Source organism: Gracilinanus agilis, chromosome 2 (genome assembly GCF_016433145.1).
Source record: "Gracilinanus agilis isolate LMUSP501 chromosome 2, AgileGrace, whole genome shotgun sequence".
In the NCBI taxonomy this organism is placed as follows: Eukaryota; Metazoa; Chordata; class Mammalia; order Didelphimorphia; family Didelphidae; genus Gracilinanus; species Gracilinanus agilis.
This window is the reverse complement of record NC_058131.1, coordinates 580,321,664-580,346,119: the sequence shown is the minus strand read 5'-3', so window position 1 is coordinate 580,346,119 and position 24,456 is coordinate 580,321,664. Positions and strand designations below refer to the sequence as shown.

The following is a 24,456-nucleotide window of genomic DNA, read 5'->3' as shown; positions in this document are numbered from 1 at the left end:
CCTTGGTTGCAGTCATTTTTTCATTTCCAATCTGTTTTCGTCTGATTTTAAATTTCTTCAAGGCAAGGTGTGTTAATTTATCTTTGTATCCTCAGACCCAAGTAGAAAGCCCTATTCACAGAAGGCATTTTAATGTCTGCTGAACTGAACAAGAACAAACAGACTTCTTTAGAATTATCATACAGCACAAAAATCAATATTTAGAATTATAACTTTGTGTCAGGAATAGGCACTTTTTTTTAACCCTTCTTTACCTTCCACTTTAGAGTCAATACTGCTTATTGGTTCTATGGCAGAAGAGCAGTAAGAGTTGGGCAATGTGGGTGAAGTGACTTGCCCAGGGTCACACAGCTGAGAAGTGTCTGAGGCCAAATTCCAATCTAGGACTTCCAATCTCTTGGTCTGGCTCTCAATCCATTGAGCCACCCATCTGGCCCCAAGAATAGGCACTCTTAAAGGTTAAAGTTCTATACCAGTAATGGTGAACCTTTTAGAGATGGAGTACCAGTCCTGTCCTGGTCACTACCCCAGTGCCCTTCCCTACACCAACTGCCAGGGGCGGCCCATCCTACACAGAGGAGCCATTAGGCTGCTGGGAGGATCCGGGTGGCCCAGGTACACTGCTCCCCTCTAGTTCTGCCACTTGTGAGGTGTGCCGCCCCTCCCACCCCTCCCCACACAGACCTTGGGCTTCTATTGGGCTACTGGGCAGAGGGTCAGGTAATGTTGTCAGGCATGGTGTAGAGGGGAGCGGAGCAGCTCCTCTGCCTTTCTAGTAATAAACTCTGGAATGGGGGAGGGAGGGGGGGGGCAGCTGCCTGCCCAGAGAGTGCTCTGTGTACCATCTTTGGCCCCTGTACCATAGGTTTGCCATCATTGTTGTATACCTACTATTTATTTCTTCAAGTGGAAATTTTTTTTGTTTATTTGTAGTTGTTAAAAAGCAAAGGGGACAAAAGCAAAAAGAAACACTTTTGCTATGTCATTACGAGTTTTCAGATAAAAAAAGACTAGTTAGCCAAGATTAGCCAATTTATTCAGAGCTCTATATTTGGAAATATTAGCATCTAATAATTTTTCAGAGCAGGAAGCTAATAAGGAATAGAATAAGGCCACTCTGATGGAAATTAAATTGCCACTAACTCACAAATTTACTATTGCCATTAGTTATATTTTTATTTAATAATTTCAAATTAATTATAATTGATCATTTTAAATTTAAAAGATCTTGCACAAACAAAATCAAAGCAACCAAGATTAGAAGGAAAACAGAGAGCAGGGGACTAGGTGGCTTAGCAGATGGAGCACCAGGCCTGGGAAGACCTAGGTTCAAATCTGGCCTCAGACACTTCCTAATTCTGTGTCCCCAAGCAAGTCACTTAACCCCATTTGCTTACCCATTGCTTTTCTTTTATAGAGTTATCACTAGGACAGAAAGTAAGGATTTTTAAAAAGGAAAGCAAAAAGCTGGGGAAAAAAATTTTTTTACAAGTTAACTCTGATAAAGGCCTCATTTCTCAAATACATAGAGAACTAAGTCGAATTTATAAAGATATATCTTCCAATTATATGATCAAAGGATATGAACAAGCAGTTTTCAGATAAAGAAATCAAAGTTATCTATTGTCATGAAAAAATACTATAATTTCTTTTTTTTCCTTACTCTTAAAAAATTACTGGGAGAAATGCAAATAAAAACTACTCTGAAATACTACTTCGCACCCATCAGATTGGCCAACATGACAGAAAAGGAAAAGAAATGTTGGCGAGGATGTGGGAAAATTGGGACATGAATACACCATTGTTGGAATTGTGAACTGATCCAACTATTTTAGAAAGCGATTTGGAACTATGCTAAAGGGCTTTAAAACTGTACATACTCAGAGAGAGCTAGGTGATCAGTGGATTGAGAGATGGGCCTAGGGATATGAGGTAATGGGTTCAAATCTGGCTTCAGACACTTCCTAGCTGTGTGACTCCAGGCAAGTCACTTAACTTCCCCCATTGCCTAGCCCTTACCATTCTTCTGCCTAGAAACCAATACAAAAGGTAAGGGTTAAAAAAAAAAAAAACATACAACCCCCCCCATCCCCAAAAAAACCGCACATACTTTTTGATCCAGTAATTCCATTACTAAATCTGTATATCAAAGAGATTTTTTTTTAAGTGTGGGACGGAGGAGAAGGCTCTATTTGTACAAAAAAACTTGAGTAGTTCTTTTTGTGGTAGCAAAGAATTGGAAATTGATGGGATGTCCATCAACTGGGGAATGGCCAAACCATATGTAACTGTATTGGTATACTATTGTGCTATAAAGAAATAATGAGTAGGATGACTTCAGAAAATCTTGGAAAGACTTACATGAACTAACTGATGCAAAGTGAAATGAGCAGAACCAGAAGAACACTCCACACAGTAACACTTCTACTAGTTTCTGGTTTATTATCTTTCTAGACTTATTTCATACTTTTTCTTGACAATAATTATGTTTTAGTCAAACTGTACTATGAGTTGTTTTCCAAACTCAGACTGGAATCATTCTTTTGTGTTTGTTGTGCTGCCCTGTCCCCATGCCATCTTCCCATTTGAAATGCACATTGTTCTGCCAAGTACCTCTTAGAATACTTGCAAAGGCTCTACTGCAGGGCCATTATTTTGAAAAACTTTTTCCAAATCTCCACCTCCAAGTTTTTCTCTTGCCCCAAAATTCTTGTACACATTCTTGAGGGAGCTACGTGGTGCAGCAGTCAAGAAAACGCAAGTTTGAATCCTAGCATTTATGTTGTATGATGGTAGGTAAATCACTTAACCTCTCAGATTATCTTCTCATCTATAAAAGTAGGATAAGGACTACCTTTGAGAGTAATAATAGTCATGTGCTTTATAAATACTATTATTCATAATTACTTACTTATCTGTGTTTTATCCACAGAAATATATCACATATTTCTTGATGGAACTGGTTTTTATTTTGTCTATCTCCAATGTCTTATACACGGTTGGTGATTAGTAGCCATTTCTTAAATTGAATATATTCAGTTTCTACTATCTGAAAATAGCATTTCCTTGGTTTAAATATTTATAACATAAAAATCCTAACAGAAATTTAGTGATTTCACTGTTTTAAAAACAACCCACTTTTTGATTAGAGAAAATTTAAAAACCATTAAATTTAATTTTAATTCACTAATATATTTACTAGAATGGAAAAAAAGATTATCAAAACCTGCCTTTCTTTTAACTTTTCACTAAATCGTTCTAATTATTGTCTATGAAGTCTCAAAACAGGTATTGAAAAAGAAAGCAGCATAAGTTAGTGTTCTGGGGCATAGATAAGAAAAGGATGAGGACTTAGGAAAAGGAATGGCCAGAAAAGTAGGAGGTACCAAGAGAACAGTCTCAAGTTGAAAGTAGAGAATAACCAATAAAATTAAGTCAACAGTGTCAGAATTGCAGAGATAAAGTAGAATGTGGACTGAGATAAAACAACTGGATTCAACAATTAAGTGATAGCTGTTAATGTGGAAGAGGCAATTTTATTAGAATGGCGAGGATCAGAAGACTACAAGAGGCTAGCATGTAGGAAAAGAGTAAAGTGGAATAAAAGAATACAGCTTTTTTTCCTCAACTGAGAGAGAAAAAAAGATATATGATATGGAAGTCTGAGAGGAATCATGAAGGTTTTTTTTTAAGAAAGGAGAAAACCTAGGGATGGTAAGGGAGAGAAAGCAGTAGATAAGAACAGACTAATGGTTGAAGTATTAGAGGAAATGATAAGATTCTATATGATAGCACGAAGCAAAGCACTAAATATTTAATTGAGCACCTCCTGTTCAGAACATGGTGCTTCAAATTAGAGGAAAATAAAATGTTTATAAGACATAGTTCTTCCTCCATCCATGTGCTTTTTATAGTCTAGCGAGGGAATCGAACTGTACAAAACAGCTGATAAAATCTTTGCATCAAATATCTTTGAAAAAATTATTTGTTACATGGGATGGCTTTCTGAGAGGGGAAAAGGGAGATATAAAGGGGATATTCGGTTGTTATAAGGGGTCTAATATTCAAGATACTTGGAAATCAATACAAACATATGACAAATGAATCAATATTAATTAAATGCCTACTATATATCAGGCACTGTGCTAAGTGCTGGGGATATAAAAAAAGGCAAAAGACAGTCCTTGCTCTACTAAGAGGCTCACAATTAGGAGATAACATGCAAACAAATATATGCAAAGCAAATTTTATATGGAATAAATAGGAAATAATTAACAAAGACAATGGAATTAGGAAGGATTAGGAAAGGCTTTCTGTAAAAGATGAAATTTACTTGGATCTTAAAGGAAGTCAATACGCAGAGTAGAGGAGGAGTATGTTCCACACATGGAAGACAGCCAGAGAAAATGCTCAGAACAGAGATGGGAGTGTCTTGTTTGTGGAACCACCAAGAGCCCAGTGTAACTGGACAGAAGAGTATGTGGCCTGCCTGGAGCACAAGGTAAAAATGATTGGAAAAGGTAGGAGGCCTATGTTAAGAAGAATTTTGAATGCCAAACAGAGGATTTTCTATTTGATCCTGGAGGCAATAGGGAACCACTGGAGTTTACTGAGTAGGGGTCAAGACATGGTCAGACCAGGGCTTTGAGAAAAATCACTTTGGTAGCTAAATGAAGGATGGATTTGGAATGGGGAAAGACTTGAAGCAGCAGATCTATGAGTAAGCTATTACAATAGTTGAGATATGAGGTGAAGAGGTTCTTCTGTACCACAGTGATGGCAGTATCAGGAGTAGAGAAGCGGGCATTTTTTTTTAAACCCTTAACTTCTGTGTATTGACTTATAGGTGGAAGAGTGGTAAGGGTAGGCAATGGGGGTCAAGTGACTTGCCCAGGGTCACACAGCTGGGAAGTGTCTGAGGCCGGATTGAACCTAGGACCTCCCTTCTCTAGGCCCGACTCTCAATCCACTGAGCTACCCAGCTGCCCCGAGAAGCGGGCATTTTTAAGAGATGATGAAAAGGGGAAATTGATAGACCTTGGTAACAGATTAGATATGGAAAAATGAGAGACAGTAAGGAGGAGAGGATGGCTCTAAGGTTATGAGACAGAAATATTATGATGTATTGCCCTCTACAGTAATAGAGCAGATAAAGGTAGGAAGATTTGGGGGAAGATAATGAGTTCTGTTTTGGACATGTCTAGTTTAAAAGTCTAAGATGTCTAACAGGCTGTTTAAGACTAGAGGTCAGCAGACAATTTGGGGAAAGGTAGGAAGATTTGAGAATTACATATAGAGAGTGGGTTTAATTTACAAGTATTACTATAGCTTTGACAGAGAAGAGGGTCCAGGAGTAAAATCTGAGGGACATCTATAGTTACAAGGCACAATCTGTAAAAGCATCCAAAAAAGAAGACAGAGAAGGAAAAGTCAAGATAGGCAGAAGAACCATGACAGTGTTTCCCCAAAAACCTACCAAGAAGAATACCAAGTAGGAGAAATAAAACAACAGTGTCAAAGGCTGCAGAGAGGTAAAGGAGAATGAAGACTAAGAAGAGGACATTAGATATGGCAAATGGGAAATCACTGGTAACTTTGGAGAGAGATGTTTCAGTAAAATAATAAGGCCTGAATCATGGCTGTAAGATTAAGAGTGGAAGGAGAAAAGTGGAGGCACCTTTTATAGACCTTTTTAAAGAGTGTAGTTTCAAAGGGCAAAAAAGATATAGGATGATTTTAATGGGAAGTGAGGAGCCCCTGACCCCGACTCCAAGACAAGGAAGATACATTAGTAGGCAGCAGAGAATGAGCAGGATAAAGCAGAATTGTTTGACTAGGTATGGGGAGTGGGGAAGGTGTTGGGGGTGAGGGTTATAGCCTTGGCAAGGAGTAAGGCATATCATATATCATATCAGATAGAAGTGAAGGGGCAAATAAGCAATAGGATATGAAGAAGAGGAGAGAAGAGGGAACTCAAAGGACCAAGAGCAATTTTGAAATAGGTAAGTGGTCAAAACATATGAAGGAATTGTTCTCAAAAGAATTGTAAACTATCAACAAGCATGTGAAAGACTGCTCCAAATAAGTAACAGATACAATCAACACAACTGTGAAGTTTCACTTTATACAGCAAAGTGGCAAAGATGATAAAAAAATAGAAATGATCACTTTTTTTTTAAAACCCTTAACTTCTGTGTATTGGTTCCTAGGTGGCAGAGTGGTAAGGGTGGGCAATGGGGGTCAAGTGACTTGCCCAGTCACACAGCTGGGAAGTGTCTGAGGCCGGATTTGAAGGGATTTGAACCCAGGACCCTCCAGTCTCTAGGCCAGACTCTCAATCCACTGAGCTACCCAGCTGCCCCAGAAATGATCACTCTTAGAATGGCTATATAAAGATAGGCAAATTGACACACTGCTGATAGAACTTTGATCAATTGTTAGGGGAATTTAGATTTATGCTAAATAAGTGATTTAAAGACCCACCTCTAACCACCAAACTTAAGGTCAAAAGGCAGAAAGGTCTTAAAGGAATCAAAATATTCATAGTAGTCCTTTTTGTGGTAGTAAGGGACAAATAAACAAAGTGAATGCCAGTGTTTTTATAATGGCTAAACAAATTGTGGTACATAATATATAATAATGAAATATGGTACATAATATATAATAATGAAATATTACTATGCCATAAGAAATTGTCAATATAATTCAAAGAAACTTAGGAAGATTAATATGAACTGATAAAACGTGAACTAAGCAGAATATGGAAAACAAAATTCACAAAAACAATTTAAACTGAAAAATAAAACTGAATGCTGTGAATTTAGAATGACCAGGATTGGCCTCAGAGAGCTGAGAAAATGGTGTTCCCTTCTGAAATATAACTATCACAGCCCATGTTTTTTGGTTGGCATCGTAAAACTTGTTTTCAAAATGTATTACATGAGAAGACTTACTGGGCAAAGGAGGGATATATTTGGAAATGAGTATAATTTTAAAAGAAAAAAAGGGATCACTTTAAAAATAACTAGAGTACATATTGAACTCACTGTATTAGGATATAACAACAGTAATATGGGGGATACTAGAGGTCATTACTGACCAGGAGGATCAAGAAAGACATTCAGAAGGAAATGGCATTTGAAATAAGCTTTCAAGAACACAAAGAGATTCAAATGACCAAAAGGACATTCAAAGGACAGGGCTTTAAGTAGTCTGAGCAAAGGTGTGAGGTAAGCATTAAAACGGTTTGGATGAATCATAACCTTCAAGAAGGGGTGGCACCAGACTAAATACAACATGATAAAGTCTGATCAGTTCAGAGAACTGTTTGTTATAATAATATCAAAGCTAGTATTCATACAGTGTTTTAAGGTTTGCAAAGTGCTTTAGAAATATTATTTCATTTTATTTTCATAATAATCTTGAGGTAGATAGTATTATTATATTTATTTCATGAATTAAGAAATTGAGGCAGACAGGTTAAGTGACTTTCTCAGGGTCACACCAGTAGTGTCTGAGGCAGGGTTTGAATTCAGCTAAGACCTTAAACAACATATTTACATATTATTCCTCTATCAACACATGCTTTTTTCTTTTCTTTCTTTCTTAAACAAAAAACAAAAAACAAAAATCCTACCTTCTGTCTTAGAATCAATACTCTATATTGGTTCCAAAGCAGAAGAGCAGTAAGGGCTAGGCAATGGGGGTTAAGTGACTTGCCAAGGGTTAAACAGCTAGGAAGTGTCTGAAGCCACATTTGAACCTAAGACCTCCAGTCTCTGGGCCTGGCTCTCAATCTACTCAGCTACCACCCCTCCCCTCAGCTGCTGCCCCTCTTTTTTTTTCTTTTCTTAAATCTTTACCTTCTGAATTTTAAGACAGAAGGACAGCAAGGGTTAGGGGCAATTAAGTGACTTGCCCAGGGTCACAAAACTAGGAAGTGCCAGAGGTTACATTTGAACCCAGGCCCGGACTTCTATCCACTGTGCTTAAGTGCTTATTCTTATATTGTGCCCCAGATATAGAAAGACAAATGAAACGTCTCTGCTCTAAGAGTTTATGTTCCATATATAAATATATACAAGATAATTTGATGGCACACTAATAGCTGAGGTGATCAGGAAAAACCTCATGTAAGAGTTAAGAGCCTGAACTCAGCTCTGAAGGAAATTAGAAATTCTAACAAGGCAAAAGTAAAGAGGAAGTACATTCAGGAATAGCTAGAAGGTCAGTATGGCTGCACCATACAGTGTATCAAGAGAAATAATGTATAGTAAGTCAGGAAAGATAATTTGGAGGAAGGTTATAAAAGGCTTAAAATGTCAAAAAGAAGATTTTTGGCAATTGTGTGGAGGACAGACAGAAGGGAAGAGAGTTGAAAAGGGGAGATCACTTAGGAAACTACTATAATAAAAGAGTCAAGGGTACATGAACCAAGGTGGTAACTGAAATTAAAGGCAACAGATTAAAGATACTGGGGGAGAAATTATGACCATTCTTAAGAGCTCCCTCTTCTCTCCTCAAATTCAAGTCATTCAAATGTCTTTTCCCACTATCTTCTTCACTAGTGTCTCAAGTGAAGAAGAGGTCCTTCTACTTGCCATGGCTAACCCTTTTACATGCACTCGTGATCTTAGTTCATGCTCTCCATTAGATTGCTGCTCTATCATCTTCACACTCAGTAAGGTTCAGTCTTTCCCTGTTTGCTGCCGGGTCTTCCCATTGCCTAAAAACACTTCCATATTATACCCATTAAAAAATTCATTTGATAACATCCACCTTGGCTAGCTATCTTCCTATCTTTTACTTAAGTGCCAAATCTGACATTCCCCCCCCCCCCCAACCCCATTCTCATCATTTATGACCTCTGCAGATGCTGACATGTTAATCACCCTCCTCCCTACATTTCCACAGCACTACTCCAACCTAGTTTTCTTCCTACCTGTTGGACCACTCCTTCTGGGTCTCGGTAGCTGACTCTTTATAGATGATACACACTAACCATGAGTGTTCCTCAGGATTCTGTCCTGAGTCCTCTTCTCTTCTTCCCTTATACTATTTTCCCTTGGTGATCTCATCAGAGCCCAGGGTTTCCATTAAAATCTCTATCCTGATGATTCTCAAATCTACATATCCCTACATAGCCCTAACCTCTCTAATTTTCAGTTTCTTGTCTTCAGATGCCTATTATACATATACAACTCACAGAGGATGTCCCATAGACATCTTAAACCCATTATGTCCCAAACAACTCATTATGTTACCCTAAACCTATCACTTTCTAAACTTCCCTATTACTACTAAGGATATTACAAACTTCCCAGTCATTCAAAGCTGGGAAATCTTCAACTCCTTACTTTCTCTTACCCTTCCCACCCCTCCAACAACATGGTCTATTGGTGCACTCCTCTAACACTGCCACACAACCCTGGTCCAAGTCCCACCTCCTCCTACTTGGAATACTGCAATACCCTTCTGTTTAGTGTCCATCATTCCCAGTCTTTCATCAGTCCACTCTTTCAAAAATTATCCTTCTAAAATGTTTATCTATCTAGATCATATCAAACCTAACTATCCTTTCTCCAGTCCCCATCCAACAATTCTAGTGGCTATCACTTCCAGGATCAAATATGAAATCTTGTTTAGCATTCAGATCCCTTCACAACCTGGGCCCCTCCTACCTTTCCAACCTTTAAATGCCTTACTCCTCATTCTCTGACATGAGTGACAGTGACACTGGCCCGCTGCTGTTTCTCAGACATTCTCCCCATATATTGACTCAGACATTTTCATTGACTGTCCTTAATGCCTGAATACTCTACATCCACAACTGTCAAATTCCCTCAACTCCAGACTAAAATCCCATCTTCTATGAGAAATCTTTCTTGAACCCCTTAATGCTTGTGCCTTCCCTCTACTGATCCTCTATCTCCAATTTATCTTATTTGTACATAGTTTTCACGTTATCTCCCCCATTAAAATGAGTTTGCATTCTCTTATAAAACTCTTCAGTTTGCATTTCAACTTCATCATTCAATTGAAATTGCTCCCCAATGAGAGGTGTTTCCAACAATCTCTTAACTAAAGGCAATCACTGGATACCAGTTCCAAATTTTGCTTTCTTCTTGAGCCTTCTCTATGTGATATTGCTCTCTTGGTTTTCTTCCTACCTATAATTGCTCCTTCTCAGTCTCCTTTGCTGGATATTTTTATTTAGGTGGCTCAAGCCTCTCCACCATCGGTCCATTCAGCTACCAGTTTTCTTCCAAAATGCATGTCTGACCATGTCACCTTTTTACTCAGTAAACTCCAGTAGGTCCTTATTACTTACAGAATCAAATATAAAATCCTGTTTGAATTTTTAAGTCCTTTACAAACGGGCCCCTTTCTATACCAACAGTCATTTTATACTCTATTCCCCTCAAGGTACTCTACAATCTAATAATGCTGCCCTTAATGTCTTTTTGCTGACTATCTCCCATACTTACTTCACTTTCTGGCTTCCCTTAAGTCTTAGGTCACTCCATCTCCCAAGAGGTCTTTTCTAGACCTTCTCAAAGCTAATGCTTTTCCATTAGAGACTACCTCCAATTTCTCTGAACATACCCAATATTCACATAATTTTTTTGCATGCAAATCTTCTCTGTTAGAATTTGAGCTTCTCAAGGATAGAGACTGCTCTTGCCTTCCCTTGTATCACTGAATACAGTACTTAGCATATAGCTTAATAAATACTGATTGACTTGAGAGGTAGAATCAAAACTTTTCAAATGATTTTGATATGTGGGGTGAAGGAGGGAGAATCTGGGGATAACTCACTTCTATGATTTAAAAAAAAATTTTTTTTAATGGAAAATTTTTCCATGGTTACATGATTCATGTTCTTTCTCTCCCCTCCACCTCCCACCCCCAAGCAGACTTGTATTTCCACTGGATGTGTCATTGATCAAGACCTATTTCCATATTATTGATAGTTGCACTGGGGTGGTCTTTTAGAGTCTACATTCCAAATCATATCCATTACTTCTATGATTTAACTTTACTTCTGAACTACATTTTAAATGCTACAGGTTAGCATCATTAGCAAAACTGACAAAAGTTCTGCTCAAGTTGAACATCCATTCTTACCAAGGTCTAGTTTAGACTAGGCTTTGATAATAGTATTGTAAACTTAAATGAATTACATGGTGGGCAGTCAAGATATGTTCAGATAGGAGTCTCATTATTTTCTTCTAAATATTTTCAGATTTCCCTACCTTAAAGTACACAATTTTGATATTATAGGACATATTAAATTAGCTCCCAAACTGTTAACATCTACCTACCAACAACAAATCTTAAATGCTTGCCTGATAGGATGCCCACTGTATAATTGGGAAGAGTTCAATGATTTGAAAAGGAAATTAGGGGACCTCTGAGCAGAAACTTTTAAGTTAAAGACATCAACTGTTGGAAATATACAAATTTGGTAAATGCAATAAATATTAAAGAAAAACATAACACCTGAGATATAATGGTACTTAAAGCCCTTAATGCTGGTATACATTTTAAAAATGGTAATAACCAGCAATTACTTAAAAAAAAACACACACACACACAAAAAAAAACCTTACCTTCTGTCTTAGAATGGATATCAAGTATAGATTCCAAAGCAGAATAGGCATTACTTTTCTAAGACTTGGTTGTACAATTGTAAATGTAAATACTCTGGATGTAAGATAAAATGCTAACTTTGTATATTGGCAATTTCAAAATATATGTGACAGTATAAGAAAAATTGTAGGCTTACACTTTCATTATAGAGCAAGAAATGATAATTACTATAATAAAGAAGTAAAGGTCTAGTTTAAGCTTTGCATCTGTAAAACTGAGTTACCAGATTTTTCTGGGAGTTGAAACTTTATTAAGTTGGGGAGAGTAGGAATGAGGAACTTTAAATAGTGCCTACTATATGCCAGGCACTGAAATAAGTACTTTTTACAGATAACTCATTAGACTCTCCCAACAACCCTTGGTAGGTGCTTATTATTATTATTAACCCCATATTACAGTCTAGGAAACTGAAGCCAACAGCAGTTAACTCGCCTGGGATCTCACACCGTGCTAGTAAATGTCTGAATTCAATGCTGGACTCAGGTCTTTCAGATTCCAGATCATTTCCATCCACTGTGCCACTAGCTGCCTCAAAGGGCTGGGGGGGAACAAGGGTGTCAGATTTAAAATACACACTCAGCACTGCAGGGTAGTTTCAGTTGTAATTCTATAATTAACACCCTAAAACTTAATCTTCTTACAAGAATTAAGATTCTGACAAAAAAAGAAGGGAACAGAAAAGGTGATTAGGCGTCTAAGACTTTTGGGGTAGATATATCTTTACTTGAGTTAATTTAACATTAACATTTTTGTAAATGTCTGTTTCTAAAGCCCTTCCTCAAATAACAACTTTACTCATCTTGGGAACGTGGGCAATTATTTTTGTCAGAAGTTTTCTGTAAGCTTATAGATATTACAAAGGTGGCAGGTACGTAACTCAGAGAAAGGGGCTGTTTCCATTTTTCGTATCACCACGTGTATCTCGGCTTGATTTGGCAATAAGGTAGTCAAACTGGGAGTATAAACACCTCTTCAGCAGTTTTCCCCTAGGGGTACAAGACTCCTAATAGGTTAGGCAAATTACTTGGTGGGGCAAAACCATCCAGTTAAGGAATATGCAACGTAGCCCAATTAGGTACCGCACCAAGACCTGGAATTCCCGGGGGGGGGGGGGGGGGGGCGGGTTAGAAATGATGAGCTCCACCCTCAGCAGCTGCCCCCATCCCCACCTAGCGGCAAACGGGAAGGAACAGATAAGAACAACCTATGAGAGTCTCAGTTGCAGTTAGCTGGTCCCTCAGCCGCGAAGAGCTCCGCCTGCCCATCCCCCCTCCCCCGGGCTGCTGATGTGGGCAACTCCCAGGCTCGGCCCGGCTCGGCCCCGTTCGGGGCTACCGGTGTGAGCAGCTCCTCCCCTCCCAGAGCTCTCCCGCAGATCAGCCCCGGCCCAGTCCGCACTTACCCGGGAGGAAGCCTCCGCCTCCTCGTCTTCTTCGCCCCTCCAGGCCGGCGAAGTCGGGCAGACCGGCCCAGAGCTAGGCCCTGCTCGGGGCTCCACCAGACCCCCTAGGTCGGCGGCAGAGACCCCAGCCAGGTCCCCCAGCCGCAGCTGCAGCGGCAAAAGAACTGACCTGGATGTAGATGGGGGCCTCTGCGGAAGTGACAACATTGCACCACTTCCCTCGCTTGGGGCGGGGTGAGGCGAGCTAGGCAGTGGCGCCCAGCTTAAAGGAAGGAAGGAAGGAAGGAAGGAAGGGAGAGGAAACTCCACCTCTGCCGTTTCTTCCCAGAGTTGCGCACGCGCTGTTTACTACGAAGCGCGGCTTTCTTATCCCATCGCCCGAGTACCGGTTAGGTTGCGCACGCGCTGTGGTCGAAGGCGATATTCTTGAGAGGCTGCTTCACACCAAAAAATTGGAACTTTACTAGTTGACCAACTTTCCGCAAAATTTCCCATTCTTGTGGACTTGGACCCAGACTACTTGAATACCTTCAAAAAAAATCAGTTGTGTTTTTCCCCAGAATTTTGGTTAATATAACATTTGAGGAATTAGTTGCATTGTTGTACATAGATCTTTTTATTTAATATTGAAATTTGCAACTACTGATAAATCTGTAGTAGACAAAATTGGGTCCTCTGGAAAAGTGATGCATGAAGCCATACTATAGAATCCTAGTGGAGTAGGGCATAAAGGTAAAACATCTGCAAAGTATTGCTATCGTATGGTGGTATCTGTCCTGGAAACAAAAAACAGTCTTCTAGACCTAAGGGAAACAGCACCTACCACGCAGGCAGTTATATACCTTGGGGACCTAGCTCTAACTGAACAGCAAGTACTTCATGACTTTGGTACAATTCATATCCAACATCACCAGCAACCAAGAGGATTTAACAAAGAGTTACTGTACTATTTCCCATTTCTAACTTTAGAGATTTGAGTGTGTTCATAGGTTTTATATTTCTGCTTTATATGGCTGCTGAATCGCTAATCTGATGAAGGATTTGACACACCCATAATCCCTTAACCACTCCCTAGTTTTCTAGACTGTAAAGTGGTGCCAGTGTGGAATCTAGAAGCCCCCAAACTAGCCCTCCCCACCTAAACTACTTTAAGGTCAATTGTTAGTCTGGAACTCAAGAAATTGGACTTTCCCTCAGGGAGAAACTCATGTGACAAGGTCAAACTTGAGGCTTTCATCTTTAAGCTAACTAAACTGGAGGTCATCAAATCTTACTAGGCTACAAGTTTGGGGTTTTCTAGATTCCACATTAACAGTGGCAATACATTAAAAGGCTTTAAAATTGAGGTTTTTTCTGGAATCCCCGAAGAGTATTTGCATTCTTCCTTAAACATTAAATTAATTTACCAGTTATCACTAAAGTTTGTAAAAATAGTAAAACAAGAGGACAAGGGTTTGAATTAATAACAATATCCTGCATTTACACACACTTTAAGGTTTGCAAAGCACTTTGCTAAAAGTGCTTTAATTTTTTTTCCTTTTTGTTATTTTTATTTTTTCGACTCTGAAAATTAGGTGATATTCTATTGACTTTATAGATGGTGAAACAGAGACAAGAAGAGGTTGAGTGACTTGCCTAGGATCACACAGTGTGTTTCTAATGACTCTAGACTCAGAGCTCTATCCATTCTTGTCAACTACCTTCCTTTTCAGTTCAGTAACTTCTTTTTGTATCCCCAGCACTTAGCACTGTGTTTATTAATTGACTAACTTCCATAATTGCTCCTAGTTCATCAAACTCATTTCAAATGCCATCTCCTTCCAGAAGACTTGCTAGCAATTACTTCTATCTTGGGCAAATTGCTTAATCTTATTGACCCTCGGTTTGTGTAAAATGTCTGTCCACCTAAAAAACAGAACTACCAAAATATAATAAGGATCTTTAATCAAAGCAGACAGTTTAATTTGTGAAGAAGCACAGTACAACAGTCCTGAGACTTAGAATGAACTACAGAAAGTGGAGTGCTTATATAGATTTTAGGAAAAGGGGAAGTCTGATTATGTGAGTTTACAGAAGTTTAGGAAAGAGGCAATAGACAAAGTCTAAACTGGCTGATAAGTGTTTAGATGCAACAGCTAGAGGTTAGGGTAAGTACATGAGAGTTTATTTTCTTCTTAAAAATCAGTTTTGGGGAAAGAGGTAAACCCAATTCATATTTAATTCAATCTTTGTCTTTTATTTTTACTTCCTGGGAACAATCTGGGAATGAGTCATTTTGGCAATTTTTTTGAAGACAATGTTATGTTCTCTAAGGTCGGGTCTAACTCTTGTCTTTGATCTGATTTCTACTTAATCGGTTCAAGGCTTAAATGGGATAGTATAGGTAAAGCACTTTTCAAACTTTAAAATGCTATGCAAAAGTTAGCTTTTACTCTTTAAGTCAGTGAACAAAAGCTTTTGTTGAAAATAAACACTTAGCCCAAACTCTTACCCAGGTGCTTAAACAAGTATAAATTAACATATAGAATAAATTAATATAAATCCTTGCTAGCCACAATCTTGCAGTCTAAAAATTTCTACTGAGAGGAAAGAAATGAAGGGAGGAGTTTTTTTCTTTAAAGTTTGAGAGGAAATAGAAAGCTTCTTCTGCTTGATGCCAGGACTTCAATGACCCCTCCCTTAACTGTCAGTCAGGATCAGGAATTGGACATCTGCTCTGCCCTCCCTCCTGTCTAACAAAAGACTATTAATTTGGGAACCAAAACCCAACTGTTCTTTCCACAACCATCCAGCAAAACTCACATACACTCACACACTCTTGGAGGAGTACTTCAACTCAAAGAGCTACCTGAGGATGAATATTCCAACATTTCTTTCTTCCCAAAAATTACTCTGGCCCCAGGACTCTACCCACCCTTCCCCTGACTATTAGCAAAACCAGGAACTGGATTTTGGCACTGTTATAGCCTGCATAATTCATCCCATTTTCAATCTCTTTCTTGGTGATCTACAATCAAATCAACATTGGTTACTGTAAAGGGTAAGGCAATCTGCTGCCCTAATGACTCCACTCAGAATCCCTGTGATTTGGAGTCATATGAAGCCTAGGTTAGAAGTTCCCTTCCCTGACCACCACTACTTGTTCCCTCCTAGATATCTGTGTTTGCTCTATCTCTCCATTATCCATATGCTGTGTCAACATGGAATCTAGAGTCCCCAAACTTGTGGCTTAGTGAGATCTGATGAACCCCGAGTTTAGAAATAGTTTGTAGGTTGGAGACCCCCAAAGCTTGTGCTTGTTCCCTGTTCCCGTGAGAATCCACCCTGAAGGGAATCTCAGACTGGCAGTTGCAGACTGAATAATGGACCCCAGGGTCCTAAATGCTAAATACCCTTTTGTCTTGGGTAGTCTTCCCCATAGTATCAGGGACCCTTACCCAGGAGGACATACCTGGGCAGGGACCATCCTTTAGTGTCCATTGTGTAAGCAGTCCCTTTCCCCTACACCCTAGCCTCTAGCTATGATCCCTTTCTCTAGCTTGATTGTATCCTGTCAGTATAAAGTCAATCATCTCTCCCAGCCCCTGGATCTTCTCAAATAGCATTTAAGTTCCCCAATTTCCTTTGTTCCTTGGAGACGTGTCTCTCCCAGAGGGTCAGGGATCAGAGTGAAGCAGTGTTCAATTCTTAGGCTCTGCACAAGGCGCAGCTCTGCAAAAGAGGCCAGGTAGCCTTCATCCCCCTTTCCCTTGATTAAAGAGTGATTTTATGACTTTTTAATAGTTCTGCGTTTTTTCTAAGTTAACAGCTTCTCTTCTCTACCTTAAGTCTCATATGGACTATTTTACAATGGCCTCCTAATTCATATTTTTGCCTCTGGTCTCTTGGCTCTAATCCACTGTATAATTTATTACAAAATGATTTTCCTTAATTACAAATCTAATCATGTTACAGGACCCAGAGGATAGAATCAGGAAGACCTGAATTCAAATCTGGCCTCAAACATTTAAGAGTTGTGTGACTGGGCAAATCACTTAACCTCTGTTTGTCTTAATCCACTAGAGAAGGAAATGGCAAACCAGTTTCTATGCTAAGAAAACCTCATGGGGTCATGAAGAGTTGGATATGACTGAATGACTGAACAACAATCATGTTACTCCCTTATTCAGTAAAATTAAGTGGCCTCCTTTTGCTTTTAGGATAAACTAGAAATTTCCTTTTATAACTATTTATACTCTGGTTCCAATCTATTTTTAAAATCTCATTATACATTACTGGCCCCTTTCCTGAACCTTATGGCATAGCCAAACTGGCCTCTCTTCATGGTACTCCATCTTCCTATTTCTGGGCTTTTCACTGGCTTTCCCCAATTCACTTATTTACCTCTGCCTCATCAAATCCCTCATTTTCTTCAAGACACAACTCAAGAGTCACCTTCTAAACCAAGATATTTCTGATTCCCCAACTTGTAGGGTCCTCCATCCACCTCCTTTATGTTTATCCAACAAGTATTTATTCTCTATATGCATACATGTATGAATATATGCATGAATTATATAGATATATATATATGTGTATCCTGTTAGAATGCTAGCTAGTAACTTAATAAATGCTTGTTGACTAATTTTTTTTGTTGAGGGAGAGGGCCTAAGGAGTGCTGCCAGGAACTTGTGGAGAAAAAATATATTTGGAAACATTCATGTGGAGAGAGTGCTAAAGAATCAGTAATGGAAGAATAAAAGATTTCATTCAGCAATGAAAATCCAGTTGTGATTAGATAACATAAATTTGTAGTGGGCCTAATCAGAATGGTTCTGTGATTTCCTTCCAGTAGTTCTTGGTAGCAGTCATACAGGAGTCAAGAAAATGGATATTGTGGGAAAATCATGGTTAGGGTTTAGCAAAACCCGGACAGCAAAAGGTCAAGAGGACAAATAAATTAATAAAATACTTTAAGGTCAAGAAATTTAAATTAGCCAGTAGAGCATCTAAATGGTATCATTTCTCTTGAGTTATTCATTTCTTTCTTCTTTTTAAACCATTACTTTCTGTTTTAGAAATTATACTGTGTTCTGGTTGCAAGACAGAAAAGTGGTAAGGGCTAGGCAATTGGGATTAAGTGACTTGTCCAGGACATTGTTGATCATCAGTGGATTGCAGTGGAGTCTCTGGGTGACTGCATCAGACCTGGAACCTGCCAGGCTTGAGCAGCTCAGCTAGGAGCTTTGTGGCTTTGGGATTCTCACTGCAATCCACTGATGATCTCTGGATGCCAAGAGCCAAGGTTGTCTCAGGTACCAAGTAGGAAGGGTTTGCTTGAAACATTGTCCACCAGATCTCAAAACTTTCTCCTCTTCCTTGGTACAGGACTGTTGATCTTCTCTCTTTGCTAGATGCCACCACTCAGGATCCCAGGGGAAAATCAGGATACAGGATGTCCTTTTACTCTGAGTGCTCCCAGGGCTAACCACAGTTTGTGTTAATCCCCAATGGAGTCCTTCCCAGAGCACAAGTCACTTCCTCCTGCTCCCTCATTCCATCCTGGAATTCCCAGCTCCAGCTCCTTCCTGCTAGATACATCTTAATACCTAATCAATAACTAATCTTATCTTCCTCACAACAACATAGCTAAGAAGTGTCTGAGGCCAACTTTGAACCCAGAATCTCCCATCTCTAGGCCTGACTCAATCCACTGAACTACTAGCTGCCCCCAAGTTATTAGTTCCTTACAAAAATTGTTTTCTAACTCCAACTGATATTTGATTTGATTTTTAGCAAAGAAATTAATTTTTCCAAATTGACAATAAAAGCAAAATCAGAGAATATACATGTAAGACCATATCAGGCAATACAGAAGAAAATAGCTCTTCCATGGGGAGCAAGGTAACTCAGCTCAACCAAGAGAGTGCCCCAGATCTACCCAAAAGGGAAATTCCCCAAAGCTTCTCATAAAACAAACTGGAGATAAGGATATAGTGGAGGCCGTCAGCTCCTTTCATGCCATCTTCTTCCAAGAATTTTCTTGATATTTTAAGAAAGACTGAAACTTTAAAAGTCAGTATCGTTAAGGAAGTAGAGAAGTAGAGAAGCCAGAAAAGGAGTAATGGACTGGGGGGGGGGGGGGGGGAAGAGAGAAAGAGAGAAAAAGAGAGAGAGAGAGAGAGAGGGAGAGACAGAGAGAGAGAAAGAGAAAGAGAGACAGACAGACAGACAGAGAAAGAGAGAGACAAACAAACAGACAGACAGAGAAAGAGAGAGAGAGAGAGAGACTGGGGTGAAGTAATTGCAAGTTGCAATTAAGAAAAATAAGCTTAGAAGGAGAATCACAGAGGAAGTCCAATGACAGGAGTTTATGGTTAAACAGAAATATTAGTTCCAGATCATGAAAATGGAACAAGTATGCCAATGAGATAAAAGTTATAACTATTCCTGTGTATGACAAGTAGAGTTAAAATGTATATATAATCAGAGTGACATTTCTGTGCCTTAGTTTCATCATCTGTAAAATGAGAGTTTGGGGCTTACTGATGTTACATAGAAGGTGAGGCAAATCTTTTAGTCTTTGGTTAAAAGGAGGGATAAAGGTGAGGTAGGTATTAGGAGAAGGAATGAAAGGGATGGCTGAGTTTAGGAAAGGAAAGAATGAGATGGTATATTGGATGGTGAGAGAATAGGTGGGGTATTCAGGAAAGACAGCTTAAAACAGGCTAGACACTGAAGGCTAGAGACAGAGGAGACTGGGGGAAAAAGGCTGAACCCTTCAAGGCAGGAAAGGTATCCCTATGGGCATAAAGGAGTTGGGCCAGTCAGAAATGTTTAAATCTGCCTTGAGGGCTTTCTCTTGTTAGTTTCCAAAGTCCCTTGTAGAAAGAGTTAAAGGGGCTCCTCCCTGCCAGTGAAACTGATGGCAGGAAGTCTCTGGTAAGGACTTCCTGCCAAGATGGATGCCTGCAGTTCCCTCAAGAAATAAATAGAGAATAATTCTTTCCCTCTTCAACTCTTGCTTAAATTTTCAACACAATGATTCACCAGAGGGTTTGAGTAGGTAACAAAGGTGTTTATTAAATTTAGGGTTGATCAGAAAGGAGTGAGGGGTTTAGGGTTTTGTAATAGCCTCTAGGGAGAAACTGAAGCTGGGGGAAGGGTCAGGAGAGGGTTAGACTAAGGGAGAGCCTGCTCTCCCAGGCAAAAGATTTGGCTGCCTTAAAGTAAAGTATATATTAGATCAATAAAATAAGGGATAGGTTGATTTAAAGATGTCCTACTTGCCTACAGAAAACTAAACCCACAAAGTCTAATCACCAAAACCAAAACCACCCTTCCTCCCAGAGCCCAAAGGGAAAATCAGGTAAGATAATAGGGGTATAATATGGAGAAGGTCAGGGAAAGGTCTAGAGAAATGAGCTAGATTCAAATTGCCAGAGACAAAAAGCACAGGCCAAAGCAAAGCCAAGAGCCAAAAGCAGAGCCTCAGTTGGACCTTCTGCTCTCTTCAAGCCTCAGGTTCCAACTGAACTTTTCTGAAGATTCCAAGGCTTAACTGCCACGGGTGTTTACACTTGACTCCTGCTAGAGCAAAAGCCTCTCTTGCATTCTTGCATTACACTGGTAACTAAGCTCCCTTTCATTTTTAGTATTTAAAGGATGCTTCCAATGGACTTCAGAGGACTGCAAAATGTTGGAAACTGAAAGAACTCAAGCTTTGAATTTTTACCTCCATCCTCAAAAATTCTCAGCAATTTCATTAAGTGAATGATGGGGCAATTATTATTCAACCTAGCTCTAGATACTTAATTTATTAATGGAATCTCCACTATCAGAACCATATTTTGCCATGGTCAAGATTATTTTCTGGTATTATATTAGTCTGCATTGAATCACCTTGCCCACAGGGTGGCAGAAGATCATTTAAAATCATAAAATGTTTACTGATAATGCAGATTCAAAAGCAAAAATAAATGCCAGAGATGATAGAATTTTAAAAGAAAACTCAAGTTTAGAAAATGCATTGTTTATTATATACAATTCTATTATTTGTAATATTCAGATTATAAATTATAATCAAATGTGTAATAAGGTATTGTCATGTGATAATAAAGCACTGATTTTCTACAAGAGAGAAAATTATCATTTATGGGAAAAAATAAATGAATAATCTAAGCATTTTGATATTATAATTTAATACTAGTGCCTATTCAGGCTTTATATATTAAGAGATAAATCATTTTTAAACATTTCAGTCGTGAAACTTGCATTGCCCTGAAGTAAAAATATTTTATAGCATGATGTATAACTAGGATTAAGTACTAAGACTTTATTTTCCTTTTAAGAAAACTAGAATAATCCAATAATCCAACTGATTATTATTTTTCTTGGTTGCTTTCAGAGACTTGATGGACTTTTTAACTATTGATGCTACCATTTCTCAAGACATTTTTGGAATTTCCTTTAGAAATATAAAAGTCATATAATAAAATTAATCTCATTACTTTATAAACACACTCAACTTAAAAAAACATAGATGGTGGGGGCAGCCAGGTGGCTCAGTAGATTGGGAGCCAAGCCTAGAGACAGAAGATCTTTGGTTCAAATCTGGCCTCAGACACTTCCTAGCTGTGTGACCCTGGGCAAGTCACCTAATCCCAATTGCCTTGCTGTTCTTTAGTTTTGGAATCAGTACTTAGTATTGATTCTAAGATGGAAGGTAAGGGTTAAAAAAAAAAAAAAAGGATAGTGGGAAAAACGCTGGATTCAGAGTCAGAATATGAGTCCTGAGTTTGCATCTTACTACCCCATGTGACATTGGGCAAATCATTTAAACTTTTGGGGCCCCATTTTCCTTATCTATAAAGTCAAAGAATTAGACTGGATGACCTCTGACTTCCTTTCCAGATCTAAAACAATTCTATGATTCTTAATCTTCCAGCATAGCAACCCAATTTGCATACTTCAGCATTGGAATAAGTACATTGTTTCCCAAAGTATCTATTTTGAAAGGATAGCATTCATTTGACTATAAAAATTCTAATATGTTTACCAGACAATTTTATTATTATTATTATTATTATTAAAACCTTTACCTTCTGTCTAGGCATCAATATTGTGTATTGGCTCCAAGGCAGAAGAGTGTTAACTTTCTAAAAGGCAATGGGGGTCAAGTGACTTGCCCAGGGTCACACAGCTGGGAAGTGTCTAAGGCCAGACTTGAACCTAGGAGCTCCAGCTCTCAATACACTGAGCTACCCAGCTACCCCCTATCAGATAATTTTATGACAAAATAAAAACATTAAAACAAGGAAGTAAGTAAAAAATAGAGTATTTACATAATATATATAGATACAACGAAAAATATTTCAAGGTGGGGTTAGAATTTAAGTGAGCAAATCTATAAGGGTTCCATATCCAATTCCCTAATTTGACCAAATTTTTCATGAAGAAGATGGGATTTCAGTAATTTTAAATTATAGGAGAAATATAGCTGATGGACAGTGAGGGAGAGGCATCTCTAGGGCTATGAAATTACTGTGGTGAAGTCTCAAATATGGGAATAAAAGATAAGAAATGTAGCCATGTTTATGAGGAATAACAGCAATTTGATTTTAAAGAAGGGAGGCACTCTGAAGAAAGAATGTGAACTGGACTTGATTTTTAAAAAACGGGAAGTCTCAGAAAAGTTTAAACATAGCAGCAGCATGATCCAAATTATAGGTAGAAAAAAGCAATTTTAGAACCAATAGTGAGAATAAAATGGAGAAATATGGTACTGTAAGTGGGAGGTTGTTGACAGTCAAGTCAGTAACTTTAGAAATCACAGAGCTTGTATGAGAAGTTTGCACTCTGGTGGATGATGGGAGAGTTCACAGAAAATGCAACAATTTGTGAAATGATAATCTTTGAAAGGAATATTCTAATAAATTGTGGGTGAGGATGGATAGTATACAGATTGCATTAACTTACTGGATAAACAAATTTGGGAAGGAGCTTGAAGCAAAGTAAAATGATGAGAACAGGAAAAAGCACCACACATTTATTGAAAGAGACCTGAGAAGTCAACTAGTACAACTTTATCATCTTGAACAGAGTTTACAAGACTTGCTTGAGCTCACTAAGGTAATAGGGAGAGCCAGAATTTCAACAGAGGTCTTTTGAGTCCAAATCCAGTATTCTTTCCACCATATTATGCTGCCTCATAGATTTTATTATCCATATGAATAACTCATTTCCCCAATATTTTGGATATGGGCTGAGGAGAATAGAAAAAATTAAGTAAGTCTAACAGGTATATTAAGTATAAGCATATTATCTATAAAAACCCATAATTCAAAATATGGCTATGATTCAGAAGAAGACATCATTATATAGACCATGAAGTAGATGAATGATAATTAAAACATGTTGTTGACACATGAAACTTGCAGGGAGGAGTTTTTTCCCACCTTTACTCTTGTTAGTCCAAGATGAAGAATAAATGGAGAGACATCATGGAAGAGGTTGGCTAGAAAACCAATATCTTTTGCATTTATCTGTGTTTCAATGATCATAAGTGATAAAGTAATCAAGTCTAATAGACCATTAAGGAAGACAAGCTCATTAGATTTTTTTTTTAATTTTTTTTATTTTAAACCCTTAACTTCTGTGTATTGACTTATAGGTGGAAGAGTGGTAAGGGTAGGCAATGGGGGTCAAGTGACTTGCCCAGGGTCACACAGCTGGGAAGTGTCTGAGGCTGGATTTGAACCTAGGACCTCCCGTCTCTAGGCCTGGCTCTCAATCCACTGAGCTACCCAGCTGACCCCAAGCTCATTAGATTTTGAGTGGGCATTCTATATTACATAGTATGATAATTAGATTAAGTCTACACTGCCCATCTTTAGATTTAATCACCAAAGGTGAGAGCACCTCTAATTCTGGGAGGTCTGTAACCCACATGTGCTAGAGTGGGTGACGAATGAATCAGAATCAACTGACTGCCCCCTAGGCAGTACTATGAGAAGCATCTATTGTGATTGGACATGCAAATTAGGAGGGAGGCACGGGAAGTGACGCATAAGTGACCCCTTTAAAAAGAGGGAATTGAGTGAGTGAGAGGTTTTTGGTTGAAGAGGCCATCTGGTGATGGACCTCTTCTGGTCCGTGAAGGAGTGTTGAGACTACTTTAAATATCTTCTTTTGAATTCCACCTGGTGAGCTTAAAGACTGAATCTTCCTAAACTTCTTTTAAGAAACTTTTTTTTAAATCCTTAATTTCCGTGTATTGGGTCTTAGGTGGAAGAGTAGTAAGGGTGGGCAATGGGGGTCAAGTGACTTGCCTGGGGTCACACAGCTGGGAAGTGTCTGAGGCTGGATTTGAACCTAGGACCTCCTGTCTCTAGGCCTGACTCTCAATCCATTGAGCTACCCAG

At 38.7% G+C, this 24,456-nt stretch overlaps 1 protein-coding gene across 2 annotated transcripts in view; it reads right to left on the bottom strand.

Annotated features, from left to right (window-relative positions):
- Positions 1-13,119, bottom strand: part of BNIP2 (BCL2 interacting protein 2) — a 30,086-nt gene extending 16,967 nt beyond the window's left edge. For both annotated transcript variants that reach the window (XM_044662443.1, XM_044662444.1), the window contains exon 1: positions 13,055-13,119. The gene's annotated coding sequence lies outside the window, so the exon portion shown is untranslated. The remainder of the gene's footprint in view (positions 1-13,054) is intronic.
- Between the last annotated feature and the right edge of the window lie 11,337 nt (positions 13,120-24,456).